The 16,917-nt window shown below is 47.2% G+C and overlaps 1 long non-coding RNA gene across 2 annotated transcripts in view; it reads right to left on the bottom strand.

The window, feature by feature from the left end:
- The window catches only part of LOC106892747, a 127,601-nt gene that overhangs the window by 4,838 nt on the left and 105,846 nt on the right, over window positions 1-16,917 (bottom strand). For both annotated transcript variants that reach the window (XR_001412933.1, XR_001412934.1), the window contains one exon: window positions 1,654-1,743. This is a non-coding gene — a long non-coding RNA (uncharacterized LOC106892747). The remainder of the gene's footprint in view (window positions 1-1,653; window positions 1,744-16,917) is intronic.

The raw sequence follows: 16,917 nt of genomic DNA, 5'->3' as shown, positions 1-16,917 counted from the left end.
GGCAATGCATATTTTTTTTTGTTCTCCAGCCACCATTTATTTCCTTCCTTCTGACATCTGCTTTCGCACGCCTTGCAGCTACCTTGAACCTGCCATATCTGAAGGCAGCTGCTCAACCCCACCCCCAAAAAACTGCTTCCAAGGTTCTCTTTGCTACCACATCCCTTTCACACCAGACCAAAGCCTGCGGTTCCACTGTGATTTTTCCTTTACCTTGGGGATGAAGTCACTGAACATCTTAGGCTGGGTAGGACCTCTGGATGTCATTGAGTACAAACACCCACTGCCTCCAATCTGGGCCAACTCCAAAGGTTGATCCCAACTTCGAAGTCAAGAGCAGGTGGCTCAGGGTCCCACCAGTTAAGTTTTAGTATCTCCAAGGCCTGAAATTCCCCACTCTCCCTGGGAACCTCTTCCAACATTTGACTACCCTCCTCATGAAAAGATTTTTTCAAAACAGCTGCCTGAAGTGTGTCCAAGTCACCTTGTCGTGGAAGGTGCAAGAGCATCCCTTGGATGTGCCAGTCTATCAGAACTGTCAGGAGCACCTTATCTTTACCACCCTCAATTCTCTCATCTCCCATATCACACCACTCTTACCCTCTACCGAAAACAAGTGCGTGAACCATTTTCCTTGCCCACCATTCCAACCATGTAATCCTCACCCCTAACATACCTCTGCAGTCTATTTCTATTTTACCACATAAAATTCAGACGTTGTGCACTTGCCTGATCACTCAAGACAGTCTCCTCGTCTCAGATACTTGATAGAAACCACAGAATAACCGAGATTGGAAGAGACATCTAGAGGTCACCTTGGCCAACCCTTATGCAAACCCCTTTTTCAGTCACTTCTATTGCACTGTCCATTATATCTTCTTTTCATGTAGGTATCTCTTTGCCATCAACATGCATGAAGACCTTGTCCACTGAACTCATCCCTTGCTTACTTTAAAACCTAAGAACCAGCTCTGCAGCACCTCCTACAAAATATTAGCTAAAGTCTTGAGGAGCAAATGGTGCTCACTCACACCTACTTTCATCTTCACGCAGAAAGCAAACAAGTAAAATCAGAAGACACCTTTGAAGCTCTCCAGAACCACCAACAGAGAGCCTTTAAAGGAATTAGAAGATGTGGAGCAGATTCTCTTCCAAGTCAGTGCATCCATTTCAAGAGGCTGTCCCAGCTGAGATGTCACTCAAAGTGTCCCTGAAGCTCTAAGCTGCACCAGTGGTGAAGGACCACCACAACGTGGCAACGCTCCACTACGTCCTCTCCCCAACAACATGGCAGCCCACCCTTTAGCTTGCAGGTATGGAGGTGTGCTCGCCTTCCTTCCCAGAGTACCCCTCTCCCAAGAGGATTTCTGCTTTCTCTAGCTGCAAAGCACTACCCAACTCCTTTAAACCAAAGTGGTGGGTTCTCCTAAGACATCTAATGGGTGGTGCCTTCCAGAAAACCCTCTCCGGGTATTATTTCCGCACAGTCTAGATAGAACAGAGATTAGGGGCAGCTTAATTAGGAGGCCAGAGAGGAGGGAGGTGATTTCTGCAGTAAACCCCCTCTCCTGCACATCACACTGAACCAGCCATGGCAGAGACATGGAGGAAGGACGCGGGATGGAGAAAGGAAGAGCCCTGAACAAGACTCACCTTCACAAATCCTGGGACTTGAAGCAGAGTGCCTATTCCAGCCTTTAATTCTCTGTGTGTCCCATGTATCTCTTTCCAGCCAAGCTTGTCCTGTAAAGAGAAAAATATGCAATTACTGTAGAAGTCAATAAAACACAATCACGTTAAATACACAATTTATTAAAACGCACCATCCTGATGAACACGCTCGGTCTAATTGACACCTTAATTCAGCGTACATTAGCACTAATGAAGAGCTTTTAATACCCAGTGAGGGACCCAGTTCCTCAGAATCTCTTTAACAACCTTTGGGGTGTTTTAACTGCCCACAGACCAGGGGTAACATCGATAGCCCCTTTCCACGCGCACCTCGCACCGCAAGAGGACTAGATTAATACCAGCTGCACCTTCAATATTTTACAGGAGGTTTAGACAAACTTTAATCTGCTGTGACTTCACAGCCCATTTAGCAGGAAAATGGAAAAGGCAGAGGAAGGGAGATGGGATGGCTCTTTGGGAAGCCCAGCCCGGCCGTTAGGAGCGATGGCCTGAGACGCGCGGAGGAAAATATTTCCCCTCCTTCTGCCTCATCGTCACCGCCTGGGAAGCAGCTTTGCTGAAGCCACCACTTCTCCCCAAGGGACCAGATAAGTCACCTGGGTCTGTCCCTGCTCTCGCTGCCAGCTCCTCACCGTGATTCCTGGAGGGGGGGTGCATTTAACATCGGTTTCTCATAGAATCATTCAGGTTGGAAGAGACCCTTGGGATCATCTAGCTCATCTACCCTACTCTACAAAGTCCTCCCCTACACCATATCCCTCAGTACCACATCTAAACGGCCCTTAAACACAGCCAGGGATGGTGACTCCACCCCCTCCCTGGGCAGCCTGTTCCAATGCCCGACCACTCTTTCTGTGAAAAATTCCTTCCTAATGTTCAGTCTAAACCTACCCTGTTGGAGCTTGAAGCCGTTCCCTCTCATTCTGTCATTAATTATCTGGGAGAAGAGACCAGCACCAACCTCTCTACAGTGTCCTTTCAAGTAGTTGTAGAGAGTGATGAGGTCTGATGAGGTTGTCACAAACATTTGAGAAATTTGCCTCCCGTCACGACTTCTGGGTGTAAAATTTCTGCCGCTCGCCGCTGGCAGGAAGCAAACAAAGACTTTCAAGGTGGCTGAAACTATTACAATGTTAAACCGTATAATGAATATTCATAGACTTTGTGGTTTGCATTAATCCCTCACATTCAACGCCCTTCCTCTGTCACTGCGGACCTACATTTGGGAATGATGAGCTGGGATGGCTTATCCCTTTGGAAATCTGGAGGCTTGGGGAGTCTACAGCTAGTGCAAGAGAACTTGTGTCACTACCCCACAGCAGAGAGCCCCTTTTTGACAGCCAGAGCCCGGTCTCCATCCTTACCCTTTTTATCTTTTTCTTTCGTGGGTGGGGACACTTCACCCTGTGTTTTACGTGCGCAATAGGGAGACAATTTCTTCATTGTCCTACCCTGTGATGCCACCAGCCTGGGATAGCTGCTGCCAGGAGAAGATCGCTCTGACTTCAAAGCAGAGATGACACTCTGCTATATAAACCCACCATTAGGAAAATAACCAGAATGATGGGATTCCTGCTCCTACTGCGTGTGCACATAATTACATCTCTACAAGCCCTCAAAGGTCTGCGTGGGAGAGGAATTTTATTATTTTTTTTTATTATTCCTCTTAAGTCACAATATTTTAAAGAAATTACAGCACCACAGAGAGGAAGAGCTTAAATGCTTCAGTAGGTACCAGCAGGTGCTGTGTCGGGAGGGATGAAAGAGTGGGTTTGGTGGCAAACGGCAGCGATGCTCCATCCCACCCCGTGGCACCAAAGGGGAGGGAGTCCCTGCCAGACAGGCTCTCTCTGGTTCAGAGCTACGGTTTGCTCATTAGGGAGAACTGCAGAAAGTGCAAAACCATCATGCCTGATTGTGGCTGGAGCAAGCTGATGATGCCTTTAATTACAGTTGCCGGGGAAAACAGGGTGGAAGTTGGAGTAAGGGCTGGGACCATGGCTCCTCGTCTGGGTGTGAGCTGTGGTCCCTCAGTTGGGTGAGCATCTGCCTTGGACACCTTCTCCCCCAACTTCCAGCCACTGCCTTGTGTCTCCTTGCTCTTTTTGGCCCATCTGCTGCTTTCAGAGCAGCAATTTGGGAGGAGAAGGCTTTGATGAAGGAAAAACAGCTGAAGTCATGTCTTCTGCTGGGCTCACTCGGCCAGAAGGACAGTCGGTGAGCCAGAGCAAAGAGGGAAGGGGCAAAAAGAGGAAGGTATCATGAAATGAGAAATGAATGGAGGGGGCAAGATGGTGAAGCAAGGCCTATCGCTGGGAGAAAAATCCAGTTTCCTGGCCATCAGCTGAATGGTTTATGGGTGTCCTGCTTCACGAGTGCCTCCAGCTACTGCCGGTCCCCTTCGCTCACCACATTTGCAGGATCTAGAGAAACCAAAGCACGTGGCAGCCAAACTTTGGCACGCCGAGCCAAAGGAGAAGCTGAAGGCAGAATTCACATCCTGCCTCATCTCTGCAATGGGTCAGTGCTTTTATGGTGAAGGGTGAGGAGAAAACATCTTCTGTGGGAGCGGGATCAGATTGAGATCACTCCCTTCCAATGGCTTCGGGGAAAAAAATATAAATAAAGTACAACATTTGCTGCTGCTGAACTGGAGCTTGGCACGAGCTGTCGGCCCCACGCATTAGCCTGTAACTATTGCTCCCACATAAATACCTAATTGCACCGGAATTTGGTAGTGCTTGCAGAGCAGAGTCGCTGCCATGACGGGGAGGACAAATCCAATTAGACGAGCTCCAAAGCGCAGCATAACCATGAGCTGCCCCTGTGGAGCAGGGATGAGGGGACCATGCAACCAGATACTGAATTACAGTCAATCTACCTCCTCTTTAGTTGCATTAAAATGCTAATGTCACTGTAATATGGAGCCCATTTACCAGCAATGACTGCCTTGCCTTGCGACACCGGGAGAGAATGAGGCTGTTGCGCCGCCTGAGAGCATTTAATTCCCCCCTACAGTTGAGTGAGCAAAGCCCTCAGGGGCATCTTACACCTTAAAACAATAACCCGATTGGCTTTTGTAACACTAAAATCATATGAAGCTTGGAATGGCGTTCAAATGAACCTGCTGAAACGACCCTGAGCTTCCCACCCAACCAGAGCGGTCGGGAGAACCGAGGATGCCACATCCCTTCCTCCCTCTGGTCTGTCTGCTTTTAACAGGGACACGTTCCTGCCACCAAAAATCTGTGTCTAACAGCACCTTAGCCACTCACAGGAGGGAAAAAAAAGGGCTGGACCCAACCTCTAAAAGCTTCATATAAAGTTTGACAGGCAATCACGTCTGACACTTCTTCTCACCCACAGCCATCGGCCGGCTCAGCAAAGAATCATAGAGTCATTCAGGTTGGAAGAGACCCTTGGGATCATTGAGTCCAACCATCAACCCTACTCTACAAAGTCCTCCCCTACACCATGTCCCTCAGTACCCCATCTAAACGTCCCTTAAACACAGCCAGGGATGGTGACTCCACCCCCTCCCTGGGCAGCCTGTTCCAATGCCCGACCACTCTCTCTGTGAAAAATTCCTTCCTAATGTTCAGTCTAAACCTCCCCTGTTGGAGCTTGAAGCCATTCCCTCTCGTTCTATTGTTAATTACCTGTGAGAAGAGACCAGCACCAACCTCTCTACAGCGTCCTTTCAAGTAGTTGTAGAGAGTGATGAGGTCTCCCCTCAGCCTCCTCTTCCTCATACTGAACAGTCCCAGAAGACCCTGCATCCAGAACCCACACATCTGATGGCCTGCAACTCTTTTAATTTCTCTTCCTTAAAAAAATAAGCCCTCAGATAACTCACAGGTATATTTTCCCTTGCATTAACTGCAGCAGAATGGAACCATATGGCACTGACTGTCTGTCTTTCTCAAAGACAGTTCTCAATGACCCAAAGATTATGTGCACTGATAACATAACAGCATTAATTCCCTTCAGCAGATTCAAAAGCCCAAGACTAGAAGGGGAATGGATGTGCTCGACCTCCTGACCTGCAGGACAACCCCTCTGTTCACCAGTCCCAAACCTGTGAAAAAGCTAATCGCATCTCACCTTCACAACAACTGACTCCTCGGTGCTTTTTTCTCTTCTCTTTTTCTATCGCCTTGTTTTCTTTGCAACAAACGGTTCGTGGCACTCCTGATTTGCTTGGAAAGATGCAGGAATACATCTCAAAAAACACAGGGCAGTTGCCGTGGCAACCTTGTCCTCCTCAGACCACCACTTCCAACATTTTAAGAAGTTTCCTGACACTTTGCAGGCTTCAGGGAAACAACGCAGAGGAGGAAAATGATTTATTTTAAAGTAAAGGAGCAATCAAAATGGATTACTATGGGCCACAGGGTCTTAGAATCATAGAATAGTTTGGATTGGATGGGACCTTGAAAGGTCACCCTAGTTCAACCCCCCTGCCATGAGCAGGGCCATCTTCAACTAAATCAGGTTGCTCAGAGCCCCGTCCAACCTGACCTTGAATGTTTCCAGAGATGGGGCATCTACAATCCCTCTGGCCAACCTGGGCCAGTGTTTCACCACCCTCATTGTAAACACTTTTGGTGTAATCTTCAAAGCTAAGTGGTGTGGTTGACACACCTGAGGGACAGGGTGCCATCCAGAGAGACCTGGAGATGCTCAAGAAGTGGGCCCGTGTGAACCTCATGAGGTTCAACAAGACCAACTGCAGGCTCCTGCACTTGGGTTGGCACAACCCCCAGTACCAACACCAGGCTGGGGGATGAAGGGATTGGTACTTGATGTTGAAGTGAATATTGCCCATGAATTGCAATAAAAACGTACAAGATTTTTCAGAGTTCTCCTGAAAAATTGTCTTGTCCTATCAAAAAGATGATGATCTCTCCTTGGCAAGAAAAAGCAGCCCCAGAGCAGCAGCGCAGGGCCCGTGGGTGAGGGAATTTGAAACCCCTTCTTTTATCAACTCTTTTAATGCAGAATGAAGCTCTGGATCAGTAGGTTAACTTCTTTTTTTTGTTGTTGTTGCTGCTGTTCTCAGTGCTTTTTCATAAGGAGGAGGTGGGGGAAAAGAAACCCACCCTTTAACACCATTTAATCAGGGAACTAATAATCTTAATTGCTTTTAAGAAAGAAATCCCAAACAGAAGTTTGAATGCATTAACTATTTTATACACACATCAAAAAATAATAGAAAAATAAACTCTCTTTGTTCAAGCTAACTGCCTACAAAGATGCAAAACCAAAACAGTCAATTTAGTCAGGTTTAGAAAAGGAAAGGTTAGGAAAAACATCCTGTAAGAAAAGCAGATCTTAAACAAGGGATCTCAGTAATACTAAATAAATCAGAAAATAATATTGCTGGAAATCTGAGAAGTGGCATTATTTATCTGATTCTGGTCATCTTTTAAATGTTTTTAACAAGAGGAATAATAATACATCCCAAAGTGCCATGGATTCTAAACACAATAGGAAATAGAGTGTAGCCAGCAGGTCAAGGGAAGTCATTCTCCCCCTCTACTCTGCACTGGTGAGGCCACAACTGGAGTACTGTGTCCAGTTCTGGGCTCCCCAGTTCAAGAGGGACAGGGAACTACTAGAAAGAGTCCAGCGTAGGGCTACAAAGATGATTCAGGGATTGGAGCATCTCCCTTATGAGGAGAGACTGAGAGAGCTGGGACTCTTTAGTCTGGAGAAGAGAAGGCTGAGGGGAGACCTTATCAACGCCTACAAGTATCTCAAGGGAGGGTTGAAGGAGGAGGGAGCCAGACTCTTTTCAGTGGTTCCCACCGAGAGGACGAGGGGCAACGGGCACAAGTTGGAACATAAGAGGTTCCACTCAAATATGAGGAGAAACTTCTTCACGGTGAGGGTGACAGAGCCCTGGAACAGGCTGCCCAGGGAGGGTGTGGAGTCCCCTTCTTTGGAGATTTTCAAGACCCGCCTGGATGCAGTCCTGAGTAACATGCACTAGCTCTAGGCAATCCTGCTTCAGCAGGGGAGTTGGACTAGATGATCTCTATGGTCCCTTCCAACTCTAGAAATTCAGTGAAATTCAGTGAAATTCAGTGAAATTCTTTATCCCACAGAGCTCACAATTCAGAGCAATTTATTTATTTAGGGAATCAATACTTTCCACCAGCCATAGGTGTGATATGCCCAGGAAACTTGAATGCAGCAAAGGTCGTGAGAAACGACCTGGGGAAGAGAGGCAGACATGAAGTCTAAGTTACCCCACTGACAGCCAAACTGACACACAGAATTGTCAGTTGGAAGGGACCTTCTAGAGACCATCCAGTCCAACTCCCCTGCCAAAGCAGGGTTGCCCAGAGCACATCACTCAGGAGCATCCAGGTGGGGCTTGAAGATCTCCAGAGAAGGGGACTCCACACCCTCCCTGGGCAGCCTCTTCCAGGGCTCTGCCACCCTCACCGGAAAGAAGTTTTTCCTCATATTTGAGTGGAACTTCCCATGGTCCAGCTTGTGCCCGTTGCCCCTCGTCCTCTCGGTGGGAACCACTGAAAAGAGTCTGGCTCCCTCCTCCTTCAACCCTCCCTTGAGATACTTGTAGGCGTTGATAAGGTCTCCCCTCAGCCTTCTCTTCTCCAGGCTCAAGAGCCCCAGCTCTCTCAGCCTTTCCTCATGAAGTAGATGCTCCAGTCCCTCCTTCATCTTTGTTTCCCTACGCTGACTCTCTCCAGTAGTTCCCTGTCTCTCTTGAACTGGGAAGCCCAGAACTGGATGCAGTCTCTCATATATTCCACGTGCAAATCTAAAGTGACTTTCACTGTAATAAGCACCTTTAACTTACTCTAAGACACAAAACAGCAGCTAATGGGGTTTGAAAGGTAAATGTGACTGATCTCAACCACACCTGTCCCCATGAAGGTATGGAGCCCTCGACCGTCCAACCTCTTTTGCTTCAGATATCTCTGATTTTAAAAAAAAAACAAGAGTCAGTAGGAGCAGGGAGAGAACGGTGGCCACAGCCCCACAACAGAGCTTCAGATGTTCTGCAGGAAAATAAAATGGGAGTTAATAAATCCCATCATCTTGGCCCGTGTGTTTCTTTGGAAGAGGTACCACCTACGGAGCTCCAGCAACCACCAGGTTCCAGGCAGACAAAAGACCATCTCCACACAATTCATACGTAGATGACAGGAGCAGAGGGACAAGGTGAGATACGAGCCAAGACTCATGGGCTGGCTCCCAGCTGCTTTTTTGGCTTTCCCCACGGAGAGCAGACACCACATCCAGCCACACCATGTCCCGCCGCTGAATTTGCTGCTCTCCTAACACCTCGTTTTTCTCTCCCTCTAACTTATTTTGGAAAGCACCCAGTTCGCCCTCCCCCTTTCTCCTTACTGGTGGCAAAGGAAACATGAAAGACTGGTTATTGTTAATGCATCTGAAAGTGCAGACGCTTAAAAAGGGGGTTATTCTGGAACGTGCCTGGGTTTTTCCTTGCTATTCGCGCAGGCAGCTAATGACGGCCCCTAATAGCTTCTCTCTCTGAAGTCGTAATAAGCTTACAAATGAACCCATTCAGCACAATATTAAAAAGCAAGGGATGCTCCTTTGATTATAGCCTTTATGGAAATCTCCAGAGTTATTTGTTTTGTTTGCTGCACAGCCGCAATTAGGAGGTGCTGCTGGGAGCCGGCTCAGCTGCCGGAGCGGTGGGGTTTGGAGACATCTCCCAAGCACCATGGCAACACGTCCACCTCTCCCAGCATGGTTCTCAGGGAGTCCAGCCCCTGCCAAGGCTGGACCAAGCACACTCCGGCACTTCCAGGAATTAAGAAATAGAAGGTGCCTCATTAAAACCTTCTCCGCTGATGGCCTGGCTGTGTTTATGAAGCGAAGCGGAGAGCGCCTCTCCTGAACGAGAAGACAGCTTGGTGGCCACCCTGCTGTAGCCACCGTGGTCCAAGAGCATGGCACGAGATCACCCAGCATCTCTCCATGCCTGCTGAGGGGGCTCTCGGGGTCGGAGGCATCCCTTTCCCACCCCAGGAAAACTAGGCAGTAAGGTGTATGGATGCTGGAGAGTCTTGAGGAGGCCATACCATTACTCTTCTGAGGTGGAAATATGGGGAAACTAATTTCCTTCACCTTTTGTAATATTCCCCGAGCAATAACCTCATCCTTCCACATGAGGGGAGGGGGAACCAAGTAACCCCTGTGTCCAGTTCTGGGCTCCCAGGTTCAGGAACAACAGGGAACTGCTGGAGAGGGGACAGCAGAGGGCTACAGAGATGATGAGGGGCCTGGAGCATCTCCCTTAACGAGGAGAGGCTGAGGGACTTGGGTCTGTTTAGTCTGGAGAAGAGAAGGCTGAGGGAGGATCTGATCAACACCCATAAATACTTCAAGGGTGGGTGTCAGGAGGATGGGGCCAGGCTTTTTTCAGTGGTGCCCAGTGACAGGACAAGAGGAAATAGGCACAAACTTGAACATAAGAAGTTCCACCTAAACATGAGGAGGAACTTCTTCCCTTTAAGGGTGGCAGAGCCCTGGAAGAGGCTGCCCAGGGAGGTGGTGGAGTCTCCTTCTCTGGAGACATTCAAACCCCACCTGGACACATTCCTGTGGGACCTGCTCTGGGTGGACCTGCTCTGGCAGGAGGGCTGGACTAGATGATCTCCAGAGGTCCCTTCCAACCCCATATCATTCTGTAAACCCTTTTGAAAAATCAAATAAACAAGCCTTTGCCTTTTTCTCCAGCATGTAAAAAGTTAAAGTTCCAACTGCCAGTATAGCAGATTAATCACCTCCTGATCATTGTGCCCAATGCAAGAGAAAGTCCTCTCTGAAGGTCCCCACGCCTAGTTGAAGGGAAACATAAGGCCAGAAAGAATATCTCCCCCTGCCCTCCTTTTCTTCCACCTGTGAGACTCCAGCTTCCTAACTGAGGGATGGGCAGTGCATGGTTTTTGGCAGAGCCCTGGCAGAGGCTGCCCAGGGAGGTGGTGGAGTCTCCTTCTCTGGAGACATTCAAACCCCACCTGGACACGTTCCTGTGGGACCTGCTCTGGGTGGCCCTGCTCTGGCAGGGGGTTGGACTAGATGATCTCCAGAGGTCCCTTCCAACCTCATAGCATTCTGTGATTCTGTAACCCTACAGGGATCTCTTTACCACTTCACTGCTCAGAAGCTGATCGAAATCACACTTATATATTGCTGACGGACTCAAAACTTTTTCAGAGGAGGACGGAGAAAAAAACAGAAAAAAATTTTCAAGGACGCAAAGACCTAGCGAAACCCTGGATCTAGGCTTCATTAAGGTTTGAATCTGTGTCAAACGTTTCATGTTAGCTAAAAGTTAAAAGAGCATGCCTTCTTTTTTTTTCCCCTCTTAATGAAGAGAACATCAGGAACAACATATTTCTGAAATACCCTTAATCCCTAAGCACAGTGCATCCACCAGCAGTCTTAAACGGAGAGACTTCATTTTCCACACACGAAGATGGTACCTTGCATGACACAGATGCATGGGCTTCCAAGAGAGCTTCAAGGGGGTGACTGTCACCCACATGGAGAAGAAGGTCTCCTCTGGGAAAGCCACCCCTCCTTCAGAACACACAGCTCCCTGCTTCGACTGGAAAGACAAGACCTTTGTCTGGAGCAGAGATTTTCCCCACCTCCTGGTGCCTGGGCTGGGGTTAAAGCAGGTCAAACCATGGAATACAGATAAGCTTTGTGTTGATACTACCCACCGTGCTTATTAGGAAGGCTATAATTGTAAGAAACCATTTCTCAGCAGGGATATTTAATCCAGTGGCAGAGTCTCTCCCCAGGCAGGCTTTGTTTCAAGGTTTCTGAGCTTTGGGAGAGGGGGGGGAGGAAAGGATTTTATCTCTTGTTGAGAAGTGGTCCAGGGCCAGCACCTTTCTAGCTCTATTGTTGTCTAAATATTCCAGCTCTATTGTCATCTAAATAACACATAAGGGCAGCAGTGGAAGGCTGGGAACAGCCCGGGGCAAAACCTGAAGCACCATCAATCACACGTACCCCTAAGAATTGGCATCACTGACAGGGTCTCATCAGGGCTTTTTCAAAACCAAACCAGCAAATTTAACCACGGAAATACTCTGGAGGAGTACATTCATGGGGATGATGACTTCTTCTTTTACCTGGTCTTCCCCGATATCACCCCTTCTGGAAGTCAGGAGTTAAAACTGATGACATTAAACTTCTTCTCATTCAAATCAGGGCAGGCTGAATAATTCCAAATATCCCAGTGAATGCCAAAGACATGATCTGGAAACACCCCCCCCCCCCCGTAAGGCAGCTTGCACAGCCTTAAAATATAGGGTATAAACTCCCTTTTAACCCTAAAACCCTATATAAAGCCCTATTAAAACTGGGGTATAAAACCCTAATTTGTAGCTGGGCTGCTTCCACACACAAAAAAAAAAAAAAAAAAAGGAAAAAGACAGTCTGACCTGATCTGGCAATTCCTATTTTTCCAAAGTCTAGGCAACCTTTTTAGAGAGGACAACAGACAGAGCATACTGCTAAAATCTGATCTCCTTGTGTGGGGCAGGACTCCACAGGACTAACCCCCCCATCAAATAGGACCGGGCTGAATTCCGAGTGCAATTTCAGTGGCTAAAGTTCACTATATCCCCCCTAACTTGGCTGTATCTCTCTTCTTGACCAGCATGAAATTTGAAAGCGATGTTGCCTTTCAGCTACAAAAAAAAAAATACAACCACATGTATTTTTTCCCCAAAGTATTTTTTTAAAACAGCCAATGCAGCCCAGGTTTAGGCTGGGACCAGCTCCTGAAATTCATTTTTTGGGTGAGCTGACATCTTCTCCTACAATACATTATCTTTCCATTATCCCAGGGCAAAACCGCTCAGGTTTCTCAGCTCCTACTTATCTGCTGCTTTCCCTGCCATCCTGGGAAGATTACAAATGAATTAGGTGACTCTAAAGCATTTTGGGGTAATAGCCAGGATATCCTTCTGGTAAAGAAGGCGAGTCAGAGGTGACCAGATAACTATAGAATCCATCAGTACTGACTGGGGGGATTCATTTCTGTAAATCAACTTAATACTGCTAAGCCTATACCAAACACCCAGAATAATGACTTTCTTGCTCTTTAATTCTTTACTACAGGCTCAGTGATTCTGAAATTAGTGCCTTCAACTGGACTACTGTTTGGTTTAGGGATTAAAAGAAAAAAATAAATCCATTTTAGGACTGAATGCTTTTTTTAAACATCAGATCTCATTCAGCCATATTTAACAGGAAAAAAAATGACTACGCTGGTGGAACATGGTATAAGCAATTAACCTACTGAACAAACCGATTTTAATTAAGGCACTGCTGTGCAAGGGTTTGGTTGAAGACTTTGAATATCTGCTCGAAGAAGCATGATACATTTAAATGAGTTGTAGGCAGGATAGGGAGGAATTTACTTCGCGCACCTTCCGTTTATTTTAAGGACAGAAAATGCAGGATTTATTTAGTTTATTTATTTGCGGCGACCACCTGGGGTTATCACCTGAGCTTGGAGACCTCCGTTTTACAGCCCAGCTTATAAAAACGAAGTAATTTGGCGGGGGCAGAGGGTGCTGAGCCCCAGGGAGAGGAGTTTGACATTCTCCTCACCCCAGACCCGTGTTTCGTTTTCCCACCCACACCACCAGCCCACGGCCTCGCCACGGTGGCAGCTTCTGCTCCAAGCTTTTTCCTCACTGAAATAAAATGTTATGTCATGACTACGTCCCCTTTACAGCACTAGTTTCCTTCCTACTGTAGCTGAAGGCTCAGCCAGCAATTTAATAGAAACTTTATAAGGCGGGGGCTTTTTCCCTTTTCAAGATGATGTATCTATCCTTTTTGGCAGAGAGATCTAAACGTAGATACACCAGAAAAAAAAATGCTCTTCCCCATAAACTGGAGCAAGTAGGGGATTTTCCCATTTCACTATGTGGGCAAGAGCTAAATTAGCAACTCTGCATTACGTAGAGCAAGGGTTCTCACCATCTGTCCACTGCAAAGTCCATCAAGAGCTCTCAAACCAACACAGCTTACTCCAAATCACTGAGCAAAATACCATCCAAAGCCTTTCTGGCCCACCAGTTTAAATAAGGGCACATGAAGCTTTGCACAGCCATGAACGAAAACACAGGGGGAGGAGAGGATGAAGGAAAAAAGCCCACCTAGATCTGACCTGTGAAAGCATTACTTCATGTATTAAATCAAGAACGAGGAATTAATCGCAAAACTGAACAGATCTGTCACCACCACGAAATAAAACAGGCCCTTGCAATGATGCCATTGGAAAACCAGATAGAGACATCAGGAGAACAAACTCAGGAATGGTTAAATCCAAACCCACCAACCTTCCTTCTGCTTGTTCTCCAGGAGCATGGACCAAGTCCTGAAGGGGCTGTGGGGCAGCTCCCGCAAACGGGGACATGCCAGACCCCAGCCAAGCACAGATGTCCTTATGCTTAGAATTGGTTCAAGGAAACAAGGAGAAAGCCACCAGTGGCTGGAAAGCCACCACTGCTCCCGTGGCTCCAGCCAGTAATCACCCAGGAGCTACAGGTTGGAAGCACAAGGTCGTGATGAAGTGGGGTTCAAAGGGGCCCCAAGATGGACTCGCACAGTAATGAGAGACGATCAGGTGAACAGGAAGCCCCATAACTATGTAACAGATCATCCTCAGGGCTAAAAAAAAAAGCACTTTTTTGCCCAATACGCCATCTGAGATCATCACACGTAGGTTCCAAGTCAGTCCTGAAAAGGCACTTCACTTGAGGACACTGCCCGGCTGGGCAGGGGTTAGCAGCAGGGACATGCCACCATACAGCACAGCAGGGTGACAAGACAACCTGCAAGTTCTCAATTCTTCAGCGAAGCTGGTTTTCAAATTACTGATGAGTGCAAGCAAAGAGGAAGGTCTTTTTTTTTTTTTTTTTTGTCTTTAACAGCCTCAGACAATAGCACAGTGACAGGAACTTTACAGACCTCGGATATTACACGACCTGCTCAAGAGCTCTGAGCTCTTTATCACAAAGGTCCCTGTTCAGAACAAAGCCAAGTCCTTCCAGCTCCTCTTAAGTGACTCTGCCAGCCTTCATTAAAAGGACAGTAAAAGGGACAGCAAATGGTTTGCTAATAAAGCCTTATCCTGAGCTGCGCTATGAATAGAGGAGAGGTAGCACAATTACATTAGCAAAGGTAACTGGGGTCACTGCCATATTGCTGTTTGCTCTTTAATTTAAGTAAAAATAATGTGAGGAGGCCGTAAGTGGAGGGAAAAAAAAGGAAAAAAAAAAAAAGGGCAGGAGAAACTGTTCTGCTTTTGCACAAGTCCGACTGCATGATTATAGGATGTTGGAGATGTCTAAGAAAGAGGGAGCTACTGAATATTTAACCTTAGAAATGGAAGCTTGGCTGTCTCTTGTCCTGTTAACATCCACACATCTCTTCCATTAACTCTAATCAGGGCTAACAGGGTATTCACAGAACTATCTCCATAATTAACGTTAACAGTAGTTACGGGCAAACGTTGACAGAAGATGAAACGCCGGGTCTCTTTCTTCTGCGGGGTTCAAGAGGCAGCAGCCCCCTCTGTCTCCCATTTCCATCTCCCCCAGTAAGGGCTTGGTGATGGGTCACTGGTGTCTGGGACAATGTCATGCTCCCAGCCTCGCAGAGAGAGACACGGGCAGCCCCAAGCCCCAGCACACCCTCTTATTGACACAAAACACAAAGGCAGACACACCAGACCTGACACACATGCTATACTTGTGCACCATATAAACACGGTGACAGTGACACATCCCTTCTTCCTTCCAGGTGCCCAGCCTTCCCAGAGCAATCATTTTTTTACCCCCCCTTATCATATATTAAGATAAGTCATTCTCAATTACAAACCCAAGAGCAAACGAGATCGTAGCAACAACCTCAATTACCCCCAATTAATGCCATTATTACCACCCCTGGTTGATAGGCTATACTATATTCCCAAATCAGACATTATTAACCAACCATTAAATTTGTAAATGAGAACAGCAAAAATTATGTGCCATAATCAGAACAGTAATAATAATGCACCTACTCTTACGCTCCTGGCCCGAGCCCTGAGCTGGGCAGCAGCAGTTCATTAAGAAGCATTAACGGAGAGCTTCCACCCAGGGTTCATTTCCTAGCACAATGTCTCCCTCTCTGCTCTCCACCCCATCCGAGGGGGAAGAACTTCCATCCAACTTGTGCAATCCTAGAGCTGAGCAGATTGATAAAACTGCCTTTGGTTGGGAAAGTATTTACAAAGTCCCGGGGAAGCAGAGGAGCGCTTTGCTGTGTCCCCCAGGAGTTGGCAGGTATTATTTGTAGGAAACAGGAAAATGCTCCAAGTTTCTTCTTGAAGACCTCCAAGACCTTCTATTGTCTGTCTTTTGAAACCCTCCAGGTGTTCAGTCTTCCAACAGTTTTGTTTCTAACATTCATAGAATCATAGAATCGTCGAGGTTGGAAGGGACCTTAAAGATCATCTAGTTCAACCATCAACCTAACTCTAACAAAAAAAATAAATAAGAAATAAAAAAACCCAACAAAACAAACCAACAAAAAAACCCACACACACCACTAAATCATATTCCTGAGGACCATGTCAACCCGTCTTTTGAACACCTTTTTAATCCATCTTCCTGAGTGGCCTGCCCTTTTTTCCCCTGAGTTCAAAGTTATGCACCGTCCTCCTGAATCACAGAATCTTCTAGGTTGGAAGGGACCTTAAAGATCATCTTGTCCAACCGTCAACCTAATTTTGACAAAAATAAACACCCACACAACAAACAAGAAGCACCACCATCACTAAACCATACCTCCCAGCACTACATCAACCCGTCTTTTGAACACCTCCAGGGATGGGGCCTCAACCACCTCCCTGGGCAGCCCATTCCAATGGCTGAGAACCCTTTCAGGGAAAAAATTTTTCCTAATCTCCACCTAAACCTTACGATGCTGAAGCCTTTGACCAGGGGCTTCACAAAGGGGCAGAAAACACCAGAAAAAGAGCGACAGGGGAGAGCCCGTGCAGGCAACGGGGACGGGGAGGACGGAGCAGGACAAAATCCCACTGGAGCCAGAGGAGGAGCTGGGCTGGTGGAAAATCTGAGTCACGCGTCCAAACCCTCCCGGAGCCCTAGTGCTGGCAGACACTGCTCCCCATCA

The sequence above is a fragment of the Calidris pugnax genome, unplaced genomic scaffold (assembly GCF_001431845.1).
Source record: "Calidris pugnax isolate Ruff unplaced genomic scaffold, ASM143184v1 scaffold68, whole genome shotgun sequence".
Taxonomy (NCBI): domain Eukaryota; kingdom Metazoa; phylum Chordata; class Aves; order Charadriiformes; family Scolopacidae; genus Calidris; species Calidris pugnax.
Note: the sequence above shows the minus strand (reverse complement) of the source record. Positions and strands in the feature narration are given on the sequence as shown.